Source organism: Desmodus rotundus, chromosome 8 (genome assembly GCF_022682495.2).
Source record: "Desmodus rotundus isolate HL8 chromosome 8, HLdesRot8A.1, whole genome shotgun sequence".
NCBI lineage: Eukaryota > Metazoa > Chordata > Mammalia > Chiroptera > Phyllostomidae > Desmodus > Desmodus rotundus.
In genome coordinates, this window is record NC_071394.1 from 35,276,195 (window position 1) to 35,303,445 (window position 27,251).

Sequence of the window (27,251 nt, forward strand, 5' to 3'; positions counted from 1 at the left end):
TGATTGCATTTCATAGTTATAGGCCAATCATCAGTGTGGTTTCAGTACAGAAACGTGAATGTAGAACCAAGTATTAACAACAGAGATCCTATTTCAATCATAGTACAAGTGGAACAGAAAGTTCTTGGAAGTGAAAGGTCATTTATAATTGCTAGCATGTATATTGTCCTCACCTGGTAGTGTTCTAAGCTTTTTCTCATAATAATATACATAACCCTCAAAAAAAGAAAAAAACCCTATTAAGTAGCTGCTATCATGATCTCATTTTAGAAATGGGGCAGGGAGAGCACTGAGAGGTTCAACGGCTTGCCCAGTGATTTGCACCTCATTTAATTTGCTAGTTGGAGGCACAGTTGGGATTCAGACCTAGTTTGTCATTGGTAGTGTTTTGCCCATCAAAGTTTATTCTCCTAAAACCAGGCCATCAAAGCCTCCCCCTCTTAAATTTAATAATATAAAAATAAAGTTTCAAGCTACCCTTCTAAGTGTGGCTAAGGATCTGACAAGGCTCAGTATTGAGCTTGCTGCCTCCTCCCTCCCAGTGACGGTCTGCTGGCCCTTCTCGTTGTGGCTACCAGCAAAACTGAAAGCCCATTAACTTGCTCAATTGTGTATCATATCAGAAGTGACTGCCTGACTGATTAATTAATAAAGGAAAATGAAGGTCACCAAAATGATGGTAAGCTGTTTCTGGCTTCAAATGAGGTTACATGGATAATTCATTCAATGGGATTTATGTTTAGATGTTCCATTAACATTGTTTATGCTGTTGTGAAGGATGGAAAGGAAGGGGGCTAACCCACTTTCTTTTTCATGTTCCTCTTTTTAAAAAATAACTTCAGGAAGTTTTACTCAATTAAAAAAATCTTTAAAACAAATTTCCTGAAATTCCCATAATAAGAAATCCTATGACACTTTCACACAAAGAAAATACTCAATTCAAAAGCAAATTTCAGTTTTTATTTAGAAAAAAATTATATTTTTATATTTCTGAGAGTGACTGAGAATCCTTTCAATTACTTTTAAAAAGGCTTAATTTATATTGAGGTAAAATTTATCCCATGTTGACTACATTTTAGTTCAGATAGTCATGACCTAAATTAATAGACACTGCATTTACATTTTATACAATATTAAAAAATTAGGCCACCCTCCCTCTCAGATTTTTTTCACTTTTTTATGCATAGGGGAAATTATAGCTGGTCAGTAGCATCAGTACATAGTGATTTAGTTGCTTATGACCTTTTGGTGATATAATTAATGTTATGCACCATAAATACCAAAAGAGGTTTTAATTACTTATCACCTTAAATTTACTTCATTGGTAGCTGCCATTTCCCTTTTTTCTTTTTAAAAAATATTTTAAAGCATATATATATATAAGAGTATATATAATATATATTAAAGCTATGATTTAATTAATACTATGAAATAATGCTTTCAGCTTTTAATAATTCATGCTATTTCTTACATCACTGGTTAAATCTAGCTCTAAAACTTTTGAGTCTTCATATTGTAACCCATGGTCATTAAATCTCTTAAAGAGTTTGTTTTATATATCCCCTAGTATGGCTTGATGATATTTATTTATTTATTTATAGGCTTGAACAAATAAGGGTTTAATTTTCTTACAGAATCAGATGCTAGCCAAAGCAGATGTGAGTGATTATCTTGGCCTTTCCTTTATGGCAGCAAGATAGCTGCCCCAAATCCAGACATCACACCCACATTCACAGCAGGAAGATAGAGTATAGGGCTGCAAAACTTTCCCCAGAATCCTCTGTATTGGCTTTGCTTATTAGTTCACACAAACAGACAGAGCTCTGACTACAGGCAGAGCTGGGGCACGTGGTAGCTCCTACCAGCACAGGAAGCTGAGAAAGTGAGCAAAAGAATCATCAAGGTTGGCTGGGACCCATTGTGATCCATCATCTGATGTCAGGCTGATACTGTTTGTAGCAGGCTAATACTCCAAATAAAATTGTATTCTATCAGCAAGGGGTGGGGAGCAAGGAGCTGGAGACTGGTCAGTAACAACAGTATCAGCCACAGACCCTGCATTCGGCCACTTTTCCACCTGTGTCCTCTCAGAGGTTGAGGATCTAGCCAAGGAATCCAGGAGTGGGTGTCCCAGTGCTTGACCCCAGGGGAATGACTGAGAGACCTGCGCTGAGGGTGGGGGCCACATCCCAGCCAGGGGCCCATGTAATGCTCTGCAGAGTTAGGACTCCTGAACTCCATGGCCCCCACCCTGTTCAATATAGCCACCCAGGGCCCAATGGGGCCAAACCCTGGGGCCTCTGGCCTTCACCTGGTCCCTGGGCTGTCCAACCCACCTTCCAGGAGTCTGGGATGCCTTCACCACTAGTCACCATCCAATCCTATGCTCGACCACTACTTGGGACCCTTCCAGGGATTATCCACCCCTTGGGATGTAAGGGACAACCAGAGGCCTCAGCCCAACAGTTGTGCAGTAGTTCAGGGTTCATTGGGCCACCAGCTGTGGGCACCAGGGAGTTTCTGGGTAGAGGAGACAGTGTAGGGAGTAAAATGTGGAGGGGTCCTTCTCAGGAGAGAAGGGGCTCTGTAACTTAATAACATTGAGCATCCCCTCAAAGTTGGGTAGCTGAGGGTGACCTGGTCCAGGAGCTGGACAGCCCCCAGTAGCTACAGGTGGCCATCCAGTATGCACTCAATTATGTAGCCCACAGTACAGTCATCAGGGAGACAGATGAGTGCAGATGTGTCCACAAAGCAGAGCCAGTGGCCCATCGGGCCATCTTCAAAGCCAGATTGTGGTCGATGCTGAAGCCAGCACCCCTGTGGTGAACCAGAACTGCACCAGCCTCGTGTGATTGTGGGGCTGTGGCTCAGAAGTGTGGATGGGTCAGTTCAGGCTGGGCCAGTTCAGGCTGCAGATATGGGCTATGTAGATATGAAGGGTCCGTGGAAGGCTTTTAGCAGCTTCAGCAGTGCCCTTGTGTTTTACTTAGCTGCTGTTGTCCATGTGGCAGAACCTCAGCCTGCTGGCCAAGAAGGCATCAAATTTAGCAGACATCTTGTAGGACAGGGCTGGGTGGCTGTGTCTCACAGAGCAGTTGGTGACCACAAGGTGGGGCCTTCACTGGGCTGTCAGTGAAGACAAATGTCTGTTCCCTGGTCCTGGAGATCCACACGTGGAGCAGAAGCTCCAGGTGAGAGTAGTGGAAGGTGCAGGTCATCTTGGTTACAATGAAGACATCATGTAGCTGCAGCTCAGGGGGCCAGGAGCATGGTGGGCTCAGCTCTTCGGTGACAGGCCCAAGTGGTACCAAAGGCAGAGGAGTCCCATGCACAGAAGCGAGGAGGGCTCCTGCACTGATCCTGGGACTCCAGACAACTCAGTCCCGCAGGAGGGGAGGCTGGTCAGGCAGGGAGGGGCCCCAGTGAAGGCAAAAGTCTGGCAGGCATTGGATAGGCAAGGAGGGGAGAGGTGGGAATTGGTTCTCTGGCCCCAGAGGCCAAGCCATTGCCGCCCCTCCACCTCTGCCTCCACCAGCCCTCCGCCTGCTCTTGATGACATTCTTTTAAACTCAAGAGTGGAAATATTTTTATGAATCAAAATATAAAGGAGATTTAAGAAGGAAGCTCGTTTTACATACCTACATTCTGCTTGTCTTTAATATACATTTTATTTCATCAAACTCTTAATGTCAGCTTGGGAGACAGAAATTATCCCCTCTTATAGATGAAAACACTGAGGCTCATAGAGAATAATCAGTCATGTAGAGAAGTGGGCAGCTCTTGAATTTGAACCTGGGACTATATATTTCCCAAATCTCTTCTCTTTCTGGTACAACATAGGGCTTCCTCTTGTGATGCAAATGGCACGTCTAGATTAGGTGAAAACCTCGATTTTCTTGTTCATTCTCCATTCGGCTGACAGTCTTTTTCAATTTAGTCTACATTCATTTGGGTGCAGTTACTGTGCACACAGTAAAGCAGGGATGTTTAAGGTATACAGAAGCAACACTACCCATATCTCACAAGGTAGTAAGAGGAATGGCAGGTAAACATTAAATTACATAAATGGGAGTACAAAGTAGTGTATTAACGAATATAAAAGAATGCATTGCAGTAGGTAGACAATGTGGAAAGTGTGTACTGTGCCTACTACTGTCCATTTCTTGACACTCTAGACTTTGGGTTTTATTGCTATGCAATGTACAACCCCGTTGTGTGTTCTAGATCATTAAAACAGGAATAGCTAGAAATGAAATACAGAAATAAGGGATTTTTTGTTGTTGTTGATGAGATCCACGTGCCACAAAGACAGAAAAATAACTGCTGGTTAACATTCTTAGCTCAAAATGTCTTAAGAATGGGGGCTGTTACTGGTGCCTGCTATATATTCCAAATGTATTCCAACTAGATTGTGCATCTCCCTTCTAAATGGTAGGGAGTAACCCATAATGCATGGCTTTATACCAAGCACTAAGTAAATTCTTAACAATTTTAATTTACCTACCAGAGTTTAAGAAATTGTATCTGGTATATTCTCTAACTGAAGAACAAACACCTTTAGTTGAAGAGGTATAAAAAGTGATTAAGCTTGATCACTTATAAATTAATATAAAAATGATTACAATTGTAAGGATATTATAAGAGCAATGTCTTTCTATAAGAAGTTGCAATAACATTGGAGAGAAAGAATAGAAAAGGTCCAGTTCTACTGAACATCTAAATTAGCCCACCTAATAGCCCCTTTATTCTTGATACCAGTGTGAGTCTAATCTATTCTTCCACTTCAAATTCCACTTCCCTACCTTCCTGTGACATCTGTTCTTTTTCTAGTATGTAGTTTTCTTGTATTGAGATAATTCATATAAAGCACTTAGAACAATGCTTATCACTTGGAACATTGTTTTTAAAAATTAGCTTTTATCTTCCTCATTCTTCTCCTTTTCCTCATCATCTGCTTCTTTCTAGTCCTCATTTCCAATTCCTGTTCCTAGTCCATGTTGAATTACATTTCTGGAAATTTCAGGTCAGCAACTCAGACAAGCTACACCTATTGTCCAGGCCATATACTCTGCTCTTCTTTCTTTCTCCTGCTATTTCTCATTCATTTTGTGTATTAACTGTCTTAACTTAAATCGCCAGAGGGTAGAGGCAAAACTGCTTTCCTGAGTAACAACCCAGTAATCATTGTTCACATGCAAACAAGCATGCACGCTCACACACAGTGAGTGCATCAGAAAAGGGGGGTGCTGGATCGCTCTGGATAGTCACTGTACACCAGAGGCTAATCCCATCACTTGGGTTTATTACTATACCAGACCCAGAAGTACGAGCTGGCACTGTTACTAGTGATATTGAAAGAAACCAGGAATTTATGAGAGGAAAGTTTTACATATATGGGAAGAAAACAAAATCAGTGACCTGCCTAATTTCATGTAACTACTCAGTAGTAAAGATGGGATCCAGAGTAGTTATGCTGTCACCCATGTAGTCCTTTCTGGACAAGTGTTTCTGTGGTAATCGATAAGTGCATGGTAATATACCTTCATTAATCTTTATTTTCAATCTGTGTGCACCTAGTTGGATATAAGGAAATTGGATTAACATGATCCCCATACTGAGATGCTGAATTAAATAATATTTTCCCTTTGTATTGATGTTAAATAGAAACTCCTGAAATGAAGTTAGAACATATGTGTGTACACACTTAATCATTGGATGGGATTAGTAGACATTCTGTAGTATCACCTACTTTCTGTAAAGTTCCATCATTTCATACTGGTATCAAATATTCAGAATGATAGTCCTAAGGACTGTATGATCTTAAATAGTAAAGACAAAATTATCTGTAGAATGTTATATTTACTAAAATAGGAGATTATGGTCACACAGTTTTAGGAGAGCTTTGATTAGTGAGCCAAATTTGGTAGTGGTAGTGGGGTAACATAACTTGTCATCTCACAAACATTCTGATTGATAGTAGTTTTATTGTATAATCTTTATTTTGCAGGTGTAAGAACCAGAGATTCTAAAGCCTAATGCTTTTTTAGGACAGATACTGTGAGTAGCTGTGGCACATAGCCCCATGTCAAGCCACTCAGTCCTGAGCTTTGACCATGGTGTTAAGGCAGGACACTGGGACAGAGGCCACGTTTCTCTTTTCTCTGAGGCCTCTGATTCTGTTTAGCGTGGTTACTTTTGCTGCCCATCCAAGAAAATCCAGTGGGGTAAAGAGTTTCCTAGTATAGGGTCCTTTCTGGGAATATTCCCTAGCCACTTGCAGTTAACTTATCTTTCCCTTGAGCTACTAGGATAATAGCATCCTTGAGGCCACAGCATAATACAGTTTTCTATATTAACAGCTGCTTATGTTTCTTGAATAAACAGGGATTTAAGTTACTACAGCTACAGAAAGGTCTTTCACGCCTGGGATTTTAAATATATTTTTCTTAAATGTTAATGACTAGCTCATGATGATGCTTAACATCTTCCTTAGATGATTCCATAACCAGGGCAACTGACATATACATACTCTTTCACTCCCCTTCTTATCTCTGCAAGTAACTGTGTCTGATGTGCCATTCTTTCCACACAGCCCACATGCACTCCTATATGTAATTGGAAGCTGCCAACGGTGTTACACAAAACCGTGCTTTAGGAAGAAGAGTCTGGTAGGCTACATAGTGTGGATACTAGCATTCAAACCTGATTTTCTGATTTTTCTTTGTCATGTTGTTCATTCTACTATACTCTAAAAGTCACTGAAGGATAAAGATAATGTCTTCATTTCAGTATCTTTCCAACAAAATAAGTATAACTTAGATGAAGTCCCAATTTTGTAACATTTCATGTACACTTTATTCAGAAAAACTGTCCCCACCCTTCTTCCTTCACCCATAGGGAAATAGTTGGTAGACTGAGTATAAAATTCACTACTCCTACATCGTGTGTGAAATGGGGAAGAATTCTACATAACCAGACCTAATCCTTCAGTTTTTGTTTTTTTTTTTTCAAATTGATTACCTAGAAAACAAATGAATTTTGATGCCTAGTTATAGGCTGACACAGGCGGATGATTCCTGACCTGTGGCCGTGGACTCTTTGACTGCCCAAAAGAACCCCAGTGAAAACCAGTATGAGCAAAACTGGAATTTACTTCTCATACAAGTGGGAGTTTAAGGCTGCAGCTGTCTCTGGGCACATCTGGGTGAGAGGATTTAATGATGTCGCTGGGACCTTCTCTCTTTTGTCTCCACTTTCCTCTGTGTTGGCTTCTTTTTTCAATTAGGACTTATGGGATAGCAGAGAAGGTCCTGAGAAGCTCTAACTTACATCTTTTTAACAGGCAGTGTTGCCCTTTTTTAAAGAGCATTTTTCTGACAGCTCCAACAAAAACCACAGGACCGACTCACTGGTCCACCTTTTATGACCCGTCTACTTCTGAACCAGTCCTGCCCGGGGTCCTGGGGTAGAACAAGCACTTGGCTAGTTGCCGGGCACATGAGGGGCTGTGCAGAAGGGTAGGTGTCATTTCCACTGGGAACCACCCCTATGACCTGACAGTGAGTGTTGCTGGGCTCCTGGTGATAGGCAACCAAGACTGTGGTTTGTGTGTTTTGTGTTTCTTTGCCAAATTATTTTTCAAGCCCAGAGCCTAGAGAAGTTCCACTTATTCAGGGGAATTATTCAGGTATGCCATTAATAAGCACTTTCTTATCAAAGCCATAAGTCTGTGTCTAGTGTTCAGCTCTATGCCATTCATTGTGCTGGATCCACTAGCTATGAGAAAAGACACATTTTGCTCACTTGGAGCTAATATCATCTTAGAGATGATGGTGTATAAAAAGATAGAGGTAAACAGTTCTTTGGCTAAGGGGAATGTGCACAGGGGTGGAGGGGGCAGCTCCAAGCTCAGAGGGCAGCATGTACAAAGGTCCAGTGGTGAGAGAGAGTAATGAATTAAATTAGTTCCTTGTACCTGCAACAGAAGTAGTCAGGGATCAAGATTGCAGAGGTTAGTGGGGCAAGATCACCTAAGAGTCCTGTACTTGCTAAGGCATTTTTACTTTAATCGAGTACCATGGGGATCCATTGAAGAATTTGATGCCTGGAAATGAAATGATGAAATTTGTATTTTAGAATGAATATCCTGCAATTTGGTGAATGGAGTAGAGGAGGGCAAGGCTGGAGGCTGAGACAGATTTAGGCTATTGAAGTAACCCAGGTGAGATGAGGATGTGAACTGAGGGGGTGGAGGTGATAGGGAGGAGGAGCTTTGGGTGATACTAATGCAAATTGGTAGGAAGGTAATAATTGGATGTTCAGAGAGGGAAGAATAGATCCTACAAAAGCCCAGGCTTTGTCCCCTTTGGATATCCAGGCTCATACTACAATATGGATTAAGCATTTTATTAGTTTTTTTTATAATTCATTATAAAATTATTTTACTTGTAAAGTGAGACAGCAAAATGTAAGGTAGAATGTGTGGCTAGTAAAGAATGAAAAAATACAAGAAATTTTAAGATGCCTTGTGTATGTACTTGATGTCTCTGCTTTTAAAAGGTCTGTGTATTGGCACTGCAGAGAATTGTTTTGAAACTAGTTGGTGTACATATACTTAAAATTTGGCACTCAGAAGACTTTGCTGCAGTATTTTTGAATTTGCTTCTGAAATGCCTTCAATTTGCTACCCTTTAATGTTAAACTTTTTTTCGCCTCCAAGAGCAAGTCCCTCATCTAAGAGGCTGGAGGATTTATTTCTCTTCCCTGAGAATTTCCTTCCCTTATCTTTTTAATTGCAGTGCTGTTGTGGGTCCTGTCCCAAATTTTCCCTTCATTTTCTCTTCATTTAATTTAGGCATATCCATTTCATATTAGTGATGTGCCTCTTTATATCTTGGAGGAAGTAACTGGTATTCTCTTAGTGTATTGTAAAATTCTCCTATTTAAATTGATGGCAAACGTTGAAATATGTCGGATACTTAGGGATTCATTAATAGAAAGAAGAACAATTCTAGATACTTTTAAAAGTCTTTTCAGTCACTGTTTGACCTTCTGTCTAAGTTGATCAAAAGCTCTTCGCAAAGTTTCGTATTATTTTGAGCAGAGTAAGCTTATTTTTTGGCCAAAAGATTTCTGCCACACCACCAACCACACAGCCTTTGTAATTCTTAAAAATGTTCTTTTTAAACACAGGAACCACCGTCTATCTCTGTATCTATAATACCATGTGGCTATAACAGGATTTTTGTTGCAATTATTTTCATTGGAGAATATGTCTTCTGCTGTTTGTCAGTCACATCTGCCCCTTCCTAGTTCTCTGAAAGAATTACCAATTAGAATCTAGTTCTTTGTGTGATGTTCTAATTAATCAGGAAAGGAAAATTTGCTTTTAAGTCTATGTGAAAAGCCCCTGCTAATTAGAAACATTAATTCAAAATTTCTTTCATATTTTCCTCACTTAACTTGTTCCTCTTCAGTTAGCTGGGAGGGGGTGTTTTAAATTAGAATAATATTACATTGATTTACCTTGTTTTTTAATATATCAGATTCCTACATAAGCAATTTGTAGGGTTTGATCATTTGTACTGCCAGATTACTCACTTTTAAAAAGGGCTCAGAGGGGTTCTTTTAAATATTAAATTCTTATATACTGAAACTAAAATTCAGGTTTACGTGATTCATAGTTATTTTTAGGTATACAATTATTTTATAAGCTGAACTTTAAGTTATTTTAGTGCTTTCTTTGTTTTTAAGGACTTTCTTCACCCTTACCTGCTTTCCCATGAGTCCTACTGAATTTATGGTGATGATTTTAATTTACTGGCAATTTCTGTGAATAATTAAGGATAGAGTTTGGCAAGTAAAGTTTGATAACTGTAAGTGAGAGAAATAAAACTGTAAAATGAGAGAATTTTAGAAAATGGCATGTTTGTACCTATATTTGAATTTTAGGTTGCTTGCTAACAGGCCAACTCAACTGCCTGGGTGAAAGGGCCCTTTTGTTAGATACTCACAGGCTCTTTATATACAGACATTTTAATATGTTTAATTGTAGAATAAAACTTGTTGGTCTCACTCTCTATGATAGTTCTCTAGTCTAGAATCCCAGTCATGGGAGATGGTGCGTCCATGTTTCTGTTGTGAGCAGTTAAGGTGAAATGAGTGGGATTAGCGAGCAGCGTGAATAATAGTAGAGTTTACTTAGCGACAATGAAATTGACATCCTGTGTATGAATGCATTTCTTTTAAATGTGAATTGTTGGGTTATAAGCCATCAGTGGTTTTGTAAAGGAGTTTTTAGTCTAAAAGTGGTATCTTTGGGAGAATTGTTTTGGGGAAATTCAGTACTTTTGCTAAATACAGAAATAAATATTACTTGCCTACTCATTAAAAACTGTGTCTACAATAGGCATGTGAAATGGATTTGGAGATAGCGTTCCTGTTGTTGCATAAACTTGAGCGATTGGGTAGTACCCAAATTGTTCAGAGTATTGTTCTAAGATGACATACGGTAAAAGAATTTTGTGATTGGTAATGAGTGGAAAAATATACTGTAAACTTTTGACCCTACTGAAAAAAAATCCCTAAAACTGGGGATGTGTAAAGCACCTACAGATGGCAAGATTTAGCATCAAGATTTAGTCAACTCTCACCCTTCACAGCAATTATGATCAGGTTACACCCTGTACACTTTGGGAACTTCACTGTTTTAATGGGGTAAAGTTGAATCCGAATTGCCTTTTGGGTACTTGTATATACTAGAGAACTATCAAATACATTCAACCTAAAAATTTCAGCCTTTTAAAAGTTTTTATTGTTACTTTAGTTAAATGTTTCCTTGATGTGTCTCCCTCCCTCCTTCCCTCCCTCCCTCCCTTCCTTCCTTCCTTCCTTCCTTCCTTCCTTCCTTCCCTTCTTCCTTCCTTCCTTCCATCGTTTTCTCTGCATGAAGTTGTAAGTTAAAACCATTTAGACTGTGAAATTTCTGAAATGTTTGCTAATTGCCTTAGGCTACTCTTACCATCATTTAAAATTAGAAGTATAGTTTGGCAGTCCATAAGTAGTTACTGATTACTTTCCCCCATTGCAGTACACTTAGAAAATTGACAAACAATTATTAAAAGCAGTTCGCAGGCCAGTTTTAAAATATAAAATACCAAAAGTAAAATTATTTGTCTAGTAAAATGCATATATAGCTACATACATTGTATAAGTCAGTTTGTAATTAATGTATTTCTCTGTAATATTTCTGATGGTGTTAGAAATGATTATAAAAACTGAGGATGAAAAGACCATTTTCTTTGAAAATATCTATATGTGTTTTAATCTCCATAGATTTAATAAAAGGATTATTATTTTATATTTTCAAAGAGGATTTTTATTTAGGAAATTACTTAGTCCTTTTTTTAAACATTAAACATTCAGTTTAATGTTATTTCTAACATGATGTTCCTTTATATGCTTCTATCAAATAAAGGAAAGAAATTATATTATTGTTTCTATAGATAACCTAACCACTAACCACCAGTTTTTCCTTTTCCTTGTGTTCCCTCTTCATTTACACATCCCTTGATCCCCTCATTTGAGTTGATTTGTAATCTGACTCTTGTGACAGATGTTAGGAGGTGGAGCAAAGGGATTCTCTGCTCTTAGACCAATCCTTTATCAGACTGCTATATTAAATCTATGGTCAGGAAAAAAATTCTTTAGCCTTTGAAAATTGCTGTTATCAAAGGAAAAGCACATAGTAATATAAACCAAGATGACAGGGAGAAATTAAAGGAGGAGTAGAAAAGACATGAAGCTAAATTAGACGCTGCAAGGATGTTTTGGAGGAGGGGGCAGGGCTTTCATGTTGAAGCATGTGTTCTGCTTTGACTGAACCTGGCTTAATTTCTGTAAACATCCCTCCTTTTAGGATGAATCAATGCATTTTAGCCATGTCTGTACCTGCAGCAGAATACTGCTGATGAAAGTTTATAAGCAATTTAAAGATGGGAGAAGAAAAGTGAAAAAGCTTGATGTTCCAGAGATCCCACAGATTTGGCCAAGTTTGAACACATTCTGAAGTTCAAAAACTGTGTCTTTTCAAAACTCCACTTTTCAAGTGTTTATAGGTAAAATTCCATAACTTGGAAATTAGTGGACTCAGAATTTGTACTTTTTAATATTTTCTTTTGGTAGTTATACATGTGCATAGAATCTGTGCAATTTTCCAGTGTCCTTATCCAATTTATTGAATCTCTATAACATTTTTCCTGTGGAAAGTATTTTCTCTGGAGAGTGAAAGGGTTTTAGTTAGGACCTTCCCGCATTAGGCAGTGAGATGCAAGAGTGAGGCGAAGTCCTGATAGTGTACTGCGTAGAAGCCATGTTTGCAAATGCAGGCCTTTTGAGCAGGTGTACAGACAGACATACACGGTCAGAAACAGATGGTCATTACGGTGTGCTGTGGTGTTTCTGTCCATGCCAGGACTGGCGAAGATCTCGCCACACTGTCCTGTCCTTCACTCTTTGTCTAAAGCTCGGCCAAACAGAGTGCTGACATGGTTCTGGTTTTACTTTTTGTTGTTGAAAGCACTGATGTGTGAGCTCTGGAAAACATTTAAGTCACTCTAGTTTCTCCATACTCTAGTCCAGTGAGAGCAGCTTTTAGTAATTTACAGCTTAAGAAGTTGAGTATTTGTTTCCCTAAAATCTTTCTTTATTAAAAGCATTTAATTTAAAAAGGGGAAAGAGCTTCTCAGTTTTCCCATTAGACAGCACAAGAGAACGAGCATAATGACTGCTTATTACACAATCCTCACATAAGCATAGCCGTTTCAGTTTGCAGCCAGAGTCCCAATTACAGGTACATTTAGTCAGTTGAAACACGTAAAAAATTAATGTTAATAATCTCAGTCCCCTTGACAGTACTCTGGTGCTTAACTTTTCTCCCACTTCTTTGAACTTACTATTTTCTATTAACAAACAAACAAAAAAATTCATGGCAAATCTGTCACTTACTGTACTGAATCTTGTATGTAATCAGGACTAGAAGTGAATGTTTACTGTTTGAGAGATGGCAAAAAGAGGGCTTCTCTTCGCTTTAAGAAAATTCTTTATTTAAAAAAAAAAAGCAAATGCCTGTGTTGCTTTTTTTAATGTGACAAAATATATTTTCAACATATATCTTCCCTTTTATTGCATATTACAAACAAAGCATTAATTAAATCAGCATTCTAAAGCACATTCATAGATTTTTAGTTAAGTTAATCTGCTTTGAGAAATCCTACCAAGCAGTACTCTATTTTAATAAATTCATTATCATGGTCTTTATCTTTAAACTAATTGCTCATAGGTATTTGATCACAATGAATGAATTCAAGCATGATCACGTAGGGGGTTCCTTTTGATTAACTATGCAAGAAGATTTACTTGAACAGACTGTATTAATGTCTATTGAGTAGGCAGATTTCAAAATAGGTTTCCTTGTGCACCAGAAACGTAAATGTAAGTTTCTTCAATAAGAGTAACATCAAACGTTTACTTTCCATTTTTCATTGTTGTTAGAAGGAATAGGGGAGCCAAGGTGGCAGAAAAGACTAAAGCAGAATTTTTAATGTTTCTTTTGTTTACTTTTAAAGAAAAGCCATACAGTTTTAGTATGGTTTTAGTATTATTTAGTATGGTTTTAGTATTATATAGTAAAGAAATACAGAGCGTGTGGGACAGCACTGGACATAATTCCAGGTATTAGGATATGATTTCCATTACTAGTTAAGAATTGTCTGTCCTATGGTACAGAATAATTTGCATGTCAGTTGATGGTACTAAAATCATCTTTATTTCTTGCCATCTTTATTTTAGAGCTGGAAGAGGCCCTGGGAATCATTTAAATTCTTTAAAGTTAAGGCCTATAGTTAGTAAACAGTTTTCTGGCTGTTGCATAGTTACTTACAGGATGTGCTGGGTCATGAATCCAGCTTCTCAACTTCCCAGTTCAGTGGCTCATATTATCAAACCATGGTGCTTCCCTAGTTGTTTCTGTAAATGAAACATTTACACTGGTTTCTGTAAATGAAATTTGCACTGGTTTCTCTTAGCCAAAGTGGTGTATATACATAGAACAGATTGGTAATTGCCTGAGGGGAGGAGGTTGGGGCTGGGTAAATGCGGTAGGTGAAAAAGGTCAAGAGGTACAAACTTCCAGTTATAAAATAAATAAGGCATGGGGATGTAGTGTACAAAAAAAGTACCAGGGATGTAATGTGTAGCATGACTGTATGTCATATGATATGTAGGAAAGTTTTTAAGAGCACATAGATCCTTAGAGTTCTCATCACGAGGAGAAATTTTGTTCTTTTTATTTATCTATATGAGATAATGGATGTTAATGAATCTCATTGTGGTAATCATTCCACAATATATGTAAATCACACAAAGTAAAGTGCTATATGTTGAGTCTGGCAAAATTAGTAATTAGGGTTTTAGTAAGTATGTGTATATGTATTTTTAAAACCTCTCATGACCAAGGCACTCTTAAGCTATTAGATTAAATATTAAAGTTTCAACATAGGCACATCTATGTATTTTTATTGTGGATAAATTTATTTTTTTAAAGGTTTTATTTATTTATTTTTAGGAAGAGGGGAAGGGAGGGAGAAAGAGAAGGAGAGAAACATCCATATGTGGTTGCCTCTCACATGCCCCCTACTGGGGACCTCGCCAGCAATCCAGGCGTGTGCCCTGACCAGGAATTGAACTGGCGACCCTTTGGTTTGCAGGCTGGCGCTCAATCCACAGAACCACACCAGCCAGGGCTGTTGTGGATAATTTTAGATTGACTTGCTTTAAATCAGTAATGTAAATATATATATGCTGTATATTGATTAAAGTTGTTCATTGCTTTGTCTTTGTTTCTAGTGAAAAATTGGAAATAATTCTTACAAAAGTTAGCATTTAAGTTGAATCCACAACTTTGTTTAATATTTTTGTCTTCTTGCGCATATTAGTTTGATGCTATAGTTTTTGTTTTGGCTATACCAAATAATAGAATGATGCAAATATTTGTACTATAGAGAACAGTCAGCACATGCTTGAATGTAGATGCTGTTTACCATCCTTTAATGGCAAGTGTGCTTAAGTGTTAATGACACTGCAATCAGTGACATGATTGCAGTTGTTACAAAAAGTTCTGTCCATGTTTGCTTTGAAATATATGGACTCCACTTGGAATTTTATGGTACTATTAAAAATTATATATTCAAAGACTGAGGAAAAATACTTCTTGATGCTATTAAGTAGAAATGATGAGATTCAATTTTATACCAGTGATTTTTTTAATGTATTTTGTTCAACTAGTCCTGTAAATAATACATCACAATGTTAAATAGTATCTTTAGATAGTGGAAATATGTGTTTCCCTTCTTTTTTTACTTTTCCCAATATTTTACATTTTTTTCCTAATGAACATTTTCCTTATTAAAATGATAGAAGGGAATACAATTATTAGAAAAAACACAGAGAAGCTGAGGAGATGGCTGGTAATGTTGTATTTATATTTTTATAAGCTTAAAAGGGTCTTCTCACCAGAAAGATACTTGCTCAATCTCATTGTTTAAGCATTGAAACTATACTTTCAGTTTTTCCTCTAGTAACTGGTGTTACTTCCCATTAAAAGTACAGAATTTATACAGAATTCATATCAAGTGCTATTCTGTTTTATGTACACTAACTCATTTAATATTACAGCCCTTTGAGGTACTGGTGGTGGAAACTGAGGCATGAAGAGGTGAAATAAGTTTCTAAGGTAACACACCTAGTAACCAGTACAGCCAGATTTGAACAGACCTGGCATCAGAGCCCATAATATTCAATATTACATAGTAGTTACCTAGATTTTTCACTGTGGTATAGAAAATGTGACCTGGAAAGAAAAGAGAGGAATAAATAATTAAATTGTGCCTAATGTAAGATTTTGCCTACAACCTATATGGCAAATGCACAAACTTCTGTTTGTTGCAACATCATGTAACAATGGCCAGACGGAGTATCATTAAATTTAGAGGGTACATTCTAGGCAAATTGGTCTACTAAATTAGCTTTTAGGGTGGGTCTCAGTGAGCTTCCCAGGTTGTTGAAATGGAGTGGCCGTGAGAAATCTCTGGCACTACTGAGTGGGAGGAATGGCCCTTGTCCATGAAGACATTGAGAACAGAGAACAAATGGTGGTTTACAGAATGAACTCCGGAAGATCACAGGACAGACTACAAATTGTAGAAAGTGATTTCAGGAGCAGCTTCTCATATGGGCAACTCTGCCTAGCAGGAACATCAGGGATTTATAAAAGAGGTTAATAATTCTTCTAAAACCAGGTATGCCAGCTAGTCAATTGTTAATGAATTCCCATATGTTCTACTTCGAACAGGAAGTCAAATATAGAATGAATTTATATAAAAGGAAATAAAAACTTTACTGAGATATTTATTCTAATGAGTAAGTTTATAATCTCTATTCCAATTACCATTTTCATTGGCGCTTAGCATATATATATATGTATATGTTGCCTACTGTTTGTATTTGATGTGACAAATAGAAAGATTAAGACATTCCTTAAATAGAATAATTTTATGGCTTTAAGAGATTATTACTTAACATTGAAAATATTTTAATTGGTTATTTTTGGGGGGTTCTCCTTTCTTTCATAAATTAGTCAAAGACATCTTTTCTATCACCCAGCAGAGAGGGAATGGACCTTTATAAACTCTTTTAGGAAGTGAGGATATTGGCATCAATAAGAATAGCCTAGCAATTATCAGTTGTATTAATGAATGAGTAGTGACATTTTTCTAGCATAATAACTTAGGTCTTTTCCTAATTTACTTATTTCTCCTAACAGTTATGATAGTCTCCTCAGGTATGTGTCAATATTTTCATTTTATAAATTATTGAGAGAAAGAATTATATGGCCAGAGGTGGTAAGTAGTGGAGCCCAAGTTCAAGCACAGACCTTCTGACTCCAAGTCCATTGTTCTTATTGTACAGATGTGTATCACAAGAAAATGTAATTATTCAAAGCTCCAAGGATAAACATTAATTTTTTTGGTCAAAAAATTAGATCACATACCCTGGCCTGGTAGCTCAGTTGGTTAGAGCATTGTCCCAATACACCAGGGTTGGGGGTTCGACCCCTGGTCAGGGCACATACAAGAATAAACCAATGAGTGCATAAATAAATGGGACAACAAATTGAAATCTCTCTCTCTCTCTCTCTTTCTCTTCCCTCCCGTTTTTCCCCCTTCCTCTCTCTGAAAATCAATCCATAAAGTTTTTTTTTAAAATTAGGTCCCATAGCCGTATCGTTTCAAAATTTATTTAACCAGAAAATATTTATTGAACCCTTACCACTACAATGTACTGGTAGTTGCTCTGTGGGATAAAATGAGCGCCTCATCTTTAAGAAGCTTATAGAATAGCTGAGGTTCACATATATATTAACGGAAAGACCAAAAATGTTTTAAATTTATATATAATATACATAGGTGCTCTGTGTGCCCCCCAAACTATGTCTTCTGCCACATGCCTACATCTAATAAGTCTTTGAATGAATGAATGTATGAGTGAATGAATGAATGAATGAACAAATGAGTCCAAAATAGGGTAAATTGGTTAGGGAGGGATTTAGGGGGGACATAAAGCTTGTGACAAAGGCTTGGAAGACAGCTAAGATTTGGATACCTGGAGAGAGGTGGTGTTGGAGAGGTGGCATTCTGGGCAGGAGACACAGCTTGAACAAAGAGGAAGAAGGAGGAGCAGAGCCGGTGCAGGGTTTTGAACAGGGCATTGGCCAGAGAGACCCTTCTTGTAAAGCAGTAGAAAGTACCACTAGACATACAGCTTTGAGCCAGGCTTTGAGGACTTCAAATGCTAGGTTAAAGTGTTTGCCTTTCATTCTCTAAGCAATAGCTGCCATTAAAAATTTAAATTCCATGATCTGATGAGTGATATTACCATATTTTTTGGACTATAAGACACACTGGACCATAAGACATACCTAGGTTTTAGAGGGGGAAAATAGGGGAAAAAACCCTGTTCCACCGCCGACCCCCTCCCTGTGAGCCAGGTAGGTTACATTTGGACTATTAAGATGTACCCCCATTTTCCTCCCATATTTGGGGGGTGCGTCTTATAGTCCGAAAATATGGTACCAAAGTGACATTTGATGATGATTGATTTGCTCTTGGTACACAGGGTGCTTTGGGGAACAAATGGAGAGAAATAGACTAGAGGCAAAAAGAACAGTGAGACCTGGTCTAGAACAGGGGGTCTGGCCTGGAATGTCCACTGGACTGAGGGGTGCTGGCTTCAACAGCAAACCTGTCAGAACCTGGTTACTTAACTGTTTTAGAAAAGAGAAAGTCTATATAACAAAACAGAATTATGAATAGAATAGTAGTCGTAAAGTTATCTGAAAACCAGCATCCTGTTAGTGTGTTCTGATCAAGGACTGCCAAGGAATGGCATTCTCCTAATCTGGATTTTAAATGGGTTTTCTTCTTTAAGTAGTAAAAATTGTAATGGTTTTTCAACCCCCTTGGTTTTGATTATTTATGCCATTATCTTTCTTTTCCCCCCCCCCAGAGGTAACTGCTATTCTGAATTTGTTTATTGTACCTACACTTTTTAGTTTTACTTTTTACTTTTTCTTTGTGTGTATTTAACTGTTTATAATATTTGGTATCATTTTCTATGTTTTAAAGCTTAATTAAATAGTATCATATTGTTCATATTGTTCTGCAACTTGGCCTTTTTCCCGTAACATGTTTTTTTGAGATAATATCCATGTATTTGCAGGTCAGACTTGCAGTACTCCATTATATGAGCATATTACACTTCGTCCATTAAACTTCTGATAACATTTAGTTTATTTATAATTTTTTTGCAAGTATAAGCATCCCAGGAGCAAATGTTTTTGTGCATGGCACTTTGAGTGTGTATAGTAATTGCTAGGTTGCGGGATATATAATTCCTAAATCACATAATGACTTAAAATATTGACAATTTTAATGGTGCAGAATAATATTTCATTTTAGTTTTAATATGCATTCTGTGATTACTATTGAGTTTATACATTGGCCATTTTGGTTCTTCTGAATTGCCTGTTTATATATTTTGCTCATTTTTCTATTGGGGATCTTTTCATACTGGTTTATAGTTGTTGATATGTATCATTTACTTCAGGTTGGCATTTAAAAATTACAGTTGACATGCAATGTTTTATTAGTTTCAGGTGTACAACATAGCGATTAGGCTTTTATATACCTCATGCAGAGATCACCCTGGTAAGTCTACTGATCGTCGTCTGTGTTCTGTGCAGGTTGGCATTTTTAACCTTTGGTTAACTCTGTAACTGTTTCTTTGGTAATCCAATAAGACTATATATCACCTGTGATTCTTGGTACTACCAGCCAAGATGGAGGCGTAGGTAGATATACTTTGCCTCCTTGCACAACCAAAAGAAAGACAACAACGTATTTAAAAACAAAAAATAACCAGAACTGCCAGAAAATTGAACTGAATGGAAGTCTGACAACCAAGGAGTTAAAGAAGAAACATGCACTCAGACTGGTATGAGGGTTGGAGATGGGCAGCTGGGGTGAAGAGGACACGTGGCAAGGTGACAGCTGGAGGACCGGGTGAGATAGTGGCTGGTGGACCCTGCGGTCCCACATTTGTGTATGGATAACCAGGAAGAACAACTGTGGAGCGAGACAGACCGCACAACCCAGAGTCCCAGGGCAGGGAAATAAAGCCTCAAAACCTCTGACTGAAAAACTTGTGGGGGTTCTGGTGGCAGGAGAAACTCCCAGCCTCACAAGAGAGTTCGTTGGAGAGACCCACAGGGGCCTAGAGTATACACAAACCCACCCACCTGGGAATTAGCACCAGAAGGATCCAGTTTGATTGTGGGTAGTGGGGGAAGTGACTGAAAGCCTCAGAGAACTGAGCAAGTGGCATTGTTGCCTTTTGGACCCCTTCCCCACACACAGTGCCACAATGTGGCAACATGGGTTGCCCCACCCTGGCAAATACCTAAGGCTCCACCCCTTACTATGTAACGTGAGCCGAGACAAAAAACATATGGATTTATTAAAAGAACAGATCAAAGCTCCAAAAATAGAATCAAGCAATGAAGAGGTAGCCAACCAATCATGCAGAGTTCAAAACAGTAACAATCAGGATGTGCATAGAAAAGAATGAGTATGGTCCCAAAATGAGAAAAAGTGAAGTCTATGAAAAGTGAAATGAAGAGAAATGTACAGGGAACCAACAGTGAAGGAAAGGAAACCAGGACTCAAATCAACGGTTTGGGGCAGAAGGAAGAAATATACATTCAACTAGAATGGAATGAAGGAACAAGAATTCAAAAAAGTGTGGAGAAGCTTAGGACCCTCCAGGACATCTTTAAACTTTCCAACATCCAAATCATAGGGGTGCCAGAAGGAGAAGAGAAAGAGCAAGAAATGGAAAACTTATTTGAACAAATAATGAAGAAGAAATTCCCCAATCTGGCAAAGGAAATAGACTTCTAGGACATCCTGGAAGCTCAGAGAGTCCCAAAGAAGTTGGTGCCAAGAAACCACACACCAAGGCACATCAGAAGTACATTACCCAAGATTAAAGATAAGGAGAGATTTTTAAAAGCAGCAAGAGGAAAGGACACAGTTACCTACAAAGGAGTTCCCATAAGACTGTCAGCTGATTTCTCAGAAGAAACCTTACAGGCAAGAAGGGGCTGGAAAGAAGTATTCAAAGTCACGAAAAGCAAGGACCTACATCCAAGATTACTCTATCCAGCAAAACTTTCATTTAGAATGGAAGGGCAGATAAAGTTCTTCCCAGATAAGGTCAAGTTAAAGGAGTTCATCATCACTAAGCCTTTATTATATGAAATGTTAGAGGAACTTACCTAAGAAAAAGAAGAAGACCAAAGATATGAACAGTAAAATGACAACAAACTCACAACTATCAACAACTGAACCTAAAAAAAAAAACCAAAAACAACCTAAGCAAACAACTAGAACAGGAAGAGAATTACAGAAATGGAGATCACACGGAGGGTTATCAGCAGGGAGGGGAAAAGGGGAGAATGGGGGAAAAGGTACAGGGAATAAGAAGCATAAAATGTCAGCACAAAATAGACAAGGGGAGTTTAAGAATAGTATAGGAAATGGAGAGGCCAAAGAACTTATGTGTACAACCCCATGAACAGGAACTAATGTGAGGGAAATGCGGGGAGGAGGGAGTGTGCAGGGCAGAGTCGAATAAAGGGGGAGAAAATGGGACAGCTGTAAGAGCATAATCAATATAATATATTTTTTAAAAAATGATTCTAGGCAACATTACAGATGGTAAAAATGACCCCTGGTAGGTAAACTGCATCTGGAAAAGGAGGGTAAATGAAATATAAATGAGCATTTCCTTAGAGGGATCTTGACGGCTTTGCAATACTGACTTTCATGGAACAGGAAACTTCTATGGAGGCAACTCTTCCATCAGCCCATTGTGGCCTGAAGCTGAACCAATGCTCAGAAAAGTGCTTCCCCAGCAGTGTGCCTATCGTGGTCCCCTGCTGGCACGCTGTGTTCCTGCCTGGATCCTTCTCAGGAGGCTGGTGCTGGTTGTTACTTAAGATAGTTTTTTAAGTCTGAATGTTTAGTTGAACCTAAGAAGTCCCTTGGTGGGCGTTGCAGCTATGTTAGCACTTAAAATTTCTTGACAGATAAAGAATTAACTTCTTACATATATTATACATCAACAAAATATTTTTAATTTTCTCTTAGTTTTCTTATAATGAATTTTAAAGTATAATTTCTACATCTTGAGTATGCAATGCTGGTCTTAAGTAATGGGCTCTGTTAGGGAAGAAGGGGATATCATAATTGCTCTGCTGCATGCGTTAACTTGTCCAGGATGGAGAGGAGTCAGTTATTGAGGCACCTGTAGTTTTTCTGCTGGGATCACTTTTCATTGTCTTTGATTTTGAGAAGTGACAGGCCTAAAGCAATGGGGCTCAGCTGATAGCTGACACACCCCCTTTGGAAAGTACACTGTTTAGACATGTGATCAGATCTCTCCAAGTTTTTAGCTCAGTCCATCAGTGTGATTTTACTTTTACATGGATGCATTTTCCCCCAATATTATGTGATTCAATCGGAAGAGAGTATTTGGTATGTGAAAAACATTTTACATATATTTTAGGAACATTTATTTTGAGATAAAGGAATGTTTACTATGCTCTGGTCCATTTAAAATACAAACAAAAATACATTATGGTTCAGTTAGAAGAGTTCTTCATTTTGACTTCTGTGTAAACATGTATATGTATTTTGGTATTCTTTTAATGAATCATTAAAAAATTTGACAACTTTAGCTTATTCTTGGTAGACTTGTATGTAGTTGACAGACTTAATTAAAATATAAGAATCTAAGTAACACTTGAGGTTTTTAAAACAAAATGAAAATGCTAAATCTAGTGGTAGAAACTATAGACATACCTTAAATAGTACTATAAAAATAAGAGGCGTACACATGGCTCATTTCTTTTGTCTAAAAATGATCATACCCTATACATGAGAATGAGCATACTGCTTGCTCACTATCTCACTTCCTTAAAGATAAAGACTAAATTAAGGCACCCTTATCAGACCTTTTTCCCTTTTCCCACATTTGCCACCAACTGTTTGTTAGCCAGATGGCACTGTGTCCACTAGGCTCTGGTTCTCCTCCCTCCCCAAACTCATATATGAGGGGGGACGCCCCCCCAAAAGACTGGAATTATCTTCTGGAAGGTAATCTTGTGTGCTATCTTCTTGTAGCACACAAATCATCTGTATCAGTGTACCAGCTGGTGTTTTTGTGAGAGGCTGTGTTTGGCTTTAGTGAAATATTTTTGAAGATTCTTTCAGTGCATTTGCCCATTTCACGATGGGTGATTTACTGGTGCACCTTTCCACACCAGGCTAAGTCTTGAGCAGTTTTGACCAAAATTGGCATGACCCCTCATGTTCCACCCTCCCTTTTCACCCAGTCTCGCACTGAGTGAGTTTATGTTTGTTTCCCTGGATGAAAAAAGTCCTCGAAGGGAGTGGAAGAGGTGAAACAAAAACAGCAGAATCAGTACAAGGCATCAAAATCATTGAGTTCAAAAACTGTTTTGAGCAGTGCGGAAAAAATGTCTCGATTAGAGGTGTTGCATCAAGTAGAGAGTATTTTGAAGGTGACTGAAGTTTAATCATTTAAGAATAAGATACACAAGTTTTTACAAATAAATTCCAGTTTTTTGGGGGTCCTCCCTTGTAAATCATTAAAACTGAAATGATATGGCATATTCATGGATAGGAAGAATTAATATCATTAAAATGTCCCAAAGCAGTATATAGATCCAACACAATTTCTATAAGATGCCAGTGACATATTTCACAGAATTAGAATAAATGTTCCAAAACTTTATATGGAACCACAAAAGACCCCGAATAGCCACAGCAATTTTGAGAGAGAACAAAGTTGAAGGAATCACATTACCTGATATCAGACTATACTACAAGGCCATAGTAATGAAAACAGTATGCCACTGGTATAAAAACAGACATATAGATCAATGGAATCAAATAGAGAGCCCAGAGATAAACCCACACCATTATGGTTAATTAATATTTGGTAAAAGATTTAGAGTTCTGGCCAGGATGGAGGTGTAGGTAGAAATGCTTCACTTCCTCACATAACCAAAAGAAGGATAACAACCAATTTAAAAACAAAAAAACCCCAAAACTGCCAGAAAATCAAAATGCATGGAGCTCCGCTCCAACAACCAAGGAGTGAAAGAAACATTCATCCAGACCTAGATTACTCTATCCAGCAAAGCTATCATTTAGAATGGAAAGGCAGATAAAGTGCTTCCCAGACAATATGAAGCTAAAGGAGTTCATCATCATCGTGCCACTATTATATGAAATGTTAAAGTAACTAATTTAAGAAAAAGAAGATCAGCCCTGGCTGCTATGGCTCAGTGGATTGAGCGCCTGCCTGCAAACCAAAGGGTTGTTGGTTTCATTCCCAGTCATGGCACATGCCTGGGTTGTGGGCCAGGTCCCTATTTGGGGGGGTGTGAGAGGCAACAAGTCAATGTATCTCTCACACATCAGTGTTTCACTCCCTCCCTTTCCACCCTCTCGTCTTTCTAAAAATAAATAAATAAAATCTTTAAAAGGAAAAGATCAAAAGTATGAAAATTAAAATGGCAATAAATTCACAAATGTCAACGATTGAATCTAAAAAACAAACGAAGCAAACAAGAACATAAAAACAATCATAGATATTGAGATAATTTGGAGGGTTATTATTTGGGGAGAAGGGGAAGAATGGGGGAAAACATGCAGTGATTAAGAAGTACAAATACGTAGGTACAGAATAGACAGGAGGATGTTAAGAACAATATAGGAAATGGAGTAGCCAAAGAACTTATAACCATGATCCATGGACATGACCTAAGGGTGGATTGCCAGAGGGAAATGGGGGGGTACCGGATGGAGGGGGGCAAAGGGAGAAAAATTGGGACAACTATAATTGCATAATCAATAAAATATACCTCAAAATATTGAAGATGGAAAAAAACATGCAACATTTTTGGTGTGTCATGCCTTATTATTTCAAGAAAGGTAAAAATGCAACTGAAACGCCAAAAAAGGTTTGTGTAGTATGTGGACAAGGTGCTGTGACCGAACATGTCAAAAGTGGTCTACGAAGTTTCGTGTTGAAGATTTCTTGCTGTTGATGCTCCACAGTGTGATAGACCAGTTGAAGTTGATAGCGATCAAATTGAGACATTAATTGAGAACAGTCAACATTCTACCACGCAGGAGATAGGAAACATACTCAAAATATCCAAATCAGTAAAGTTATGAAAATGAAAAATACATCTTTTGTTTTACAGAAAAAACTAAACGGACCTTTTGGTCAACCCAATAGTGTGCTAAGTGAATTAAGCCAGTCAGAGAAAGACAAATAGACATGACTTCACTTACATGTAGTGTCTAATGAAAAAATAAACAAACAAAATAGAAGCAGACTCCTAGAGAACACACTGACAACTGTCAGAGAGGAAGTGGTAGTGGGGACTGGCTGGGTGAAAAAGATGAAGGGATTAGGCAAAAAATTGAAAAAATGAAAAAGAAAACCACACAGACAGCAGTATGGTGATTACCAGAGGGAAAGGAATGGGGTGGGAGGAGGTAGGAGTGGGTCATGGGGGGATAAGTGGTGATGGAAGGAAACTTGACTTGGGGTAGTGAAGACACAGTACAATATACAGATGATGCATTGTAGAATTGTACCCCTGAAATCTATATACTTTTATTAACCAGAGTCACCCCAATAAGTTCAATGAAAAAATAAATAAAATACCCTGGCTGGTGTAGCTCAGTGGATTGAGTGCTGACCTATAAACCAAAAAAGGTCATAGGTGTGATTTCCAGTTTGTGCCTGGGTTGCAAGCCAAGTCCCCAGTTGGGGGCGTGTAAGAGGCAACCCATCATGTATAGATGTTTCTCTCCTTCTTTCTCCCTGCCTTCCCCTGTCTCTAAAAGTAAATTTAAATAAATAAGTAAATAAATAAAATCATACACAATGATTTTTTTAAAGTTGCATATTTAGCATATGGAGAGACTGAGTTTGCCTGGCAGGATGGTCTTGGTGCCTGTGCACCCTCTCACCAGTCCCTGCCACGCCCCCGTCCTTGGCTATGATTGGTTCCATCCTTGGCGGAACTATAGTCAGAATCACCCTGGTTTACATCAGCAACCAATTATCACTACATTGCATCTCCCCTCTCCTCTGTGTAAAGTACTTTGACATGTATAGACTTAAGCGACCCATGTGCTTACTCCCGAACAACAATAGAGAGTATGTGTGCTTGATTATTAAATTTACATGGAAGTTAATGTAGTATCTATTGCAATGTTAAAGAACCATATATTGATACATTATACATTAATGTAGTCATTAAAGAATAAAGTCAGATTCTAAGTATGAATCCTGACTTTGTCACTTACTGTATAGTGGGGGTAATAGAAATACCTGCTTCCTAGGGTTGTTATTAAATGGGATAATTTGTATAAAGTATTTAACACTATGCTTAGCAATTACTGAGCACTCAATAAATATTAGCTCTTAAAATTAGTGTAATTTGAAGCTTTGCTATTTAGAAGATATTAAAGTGTGAGGTGCTTGCTAATTTCTTTTACTATAATTATTTCATATTTGCTATATATACTGAAGCTCTTTAAATTTCACTTTACATGTTTTACTAAACTAAGACTGAAGTTTTACTGCACTATTTGCTATACCCTAACCTTTCCCCTCAGGATTTTGTCACTTCTTCATTTTTTCTATTAAAGTATATTGTCATGTACGTGAGCTTTGGAGGTTTACCTTCTTTGTGATGTACCATTGCATCTTCTTCCTGACCTGTTACAGGGATCCAGATAGTGTGACTTTCTGAAAATGTCTGCTTTATTCATTCACAAGTTCATGTTTCAGTTGTTACAGTGATTCTTCTCTTTTTTTGGTAAGCTCTTTGTAAATATTTTTAGTTGTTTGATTATTTTTTAGCTAGGGACTTCATTTAAAGGTCTGTTTTTTTAAAAGGAATGCATTTACTATCAAAGTAAGTGATATTGGTTATGCTTTTAAGAAAAACAGATAGCTTTTACTATCTTAAAAGTGGGAGGTGAATGTTAGTATGCTGTTTAGTAATTTTTTTTAGTTGGCCATGTAATTGTGCATGTGATACTTAATACTGTAAGTTGAGTATTTGAACTATTGATTTGTCTTCATTATTCTGTTCAAAGCAAATAAGTAGACATGGTGCCTAGCTCAGTACCAAACACAGGTAGGCCTTTAATTCCAATTAAACTCTGCCTTGTTCGTACAGTATTCAAACTCTTTGAAACTATTAGGTCCAGGAAATAATACTTTTGAACTGTTAAGATTATTTTTACTCTCTGAGCATTTAGTCATGTACTGACAATATCTAAGCTACTGGAAAATTGACCTTTATTTGATTTTGTTTCAGTAACTTTGTTAAGGAAGGCTGTGGTAATAACTATTTCTTGGTATAGGTGTTGGATATGAAGGAGTGAGTTAGAGTAGTTGCCTTCTGTCAGGTTTTTTTGGGCTTACCCTCTGACTAATAAGCCTCGTGTTTAACA

At 37.8% G+C, this 27,251-nt stretch overlaps 1 protein-coding gene and 1 pseudogene across 2 annotated transcripts in view; one reads left to right on the top strand and one right to left on the bottom strand.

Annotated features, from left to right (window-relative positions):
- NCOA2 (nuclear receptor coactivator 2) overlaps positions 1–27,251 on the top strand; it is a 287,290-nt gene that overhangs the window by 116,803 nt on the left and 143,236 nt on the right. The window lies entirely within an intron of this gene.
- LOC112315707 (beta-1,3-N-acetylglucosaminyltransferase manic fringe pseudogene) lies at positions 1,380–5,454 on the bottom strand (annotated as a pseudogene).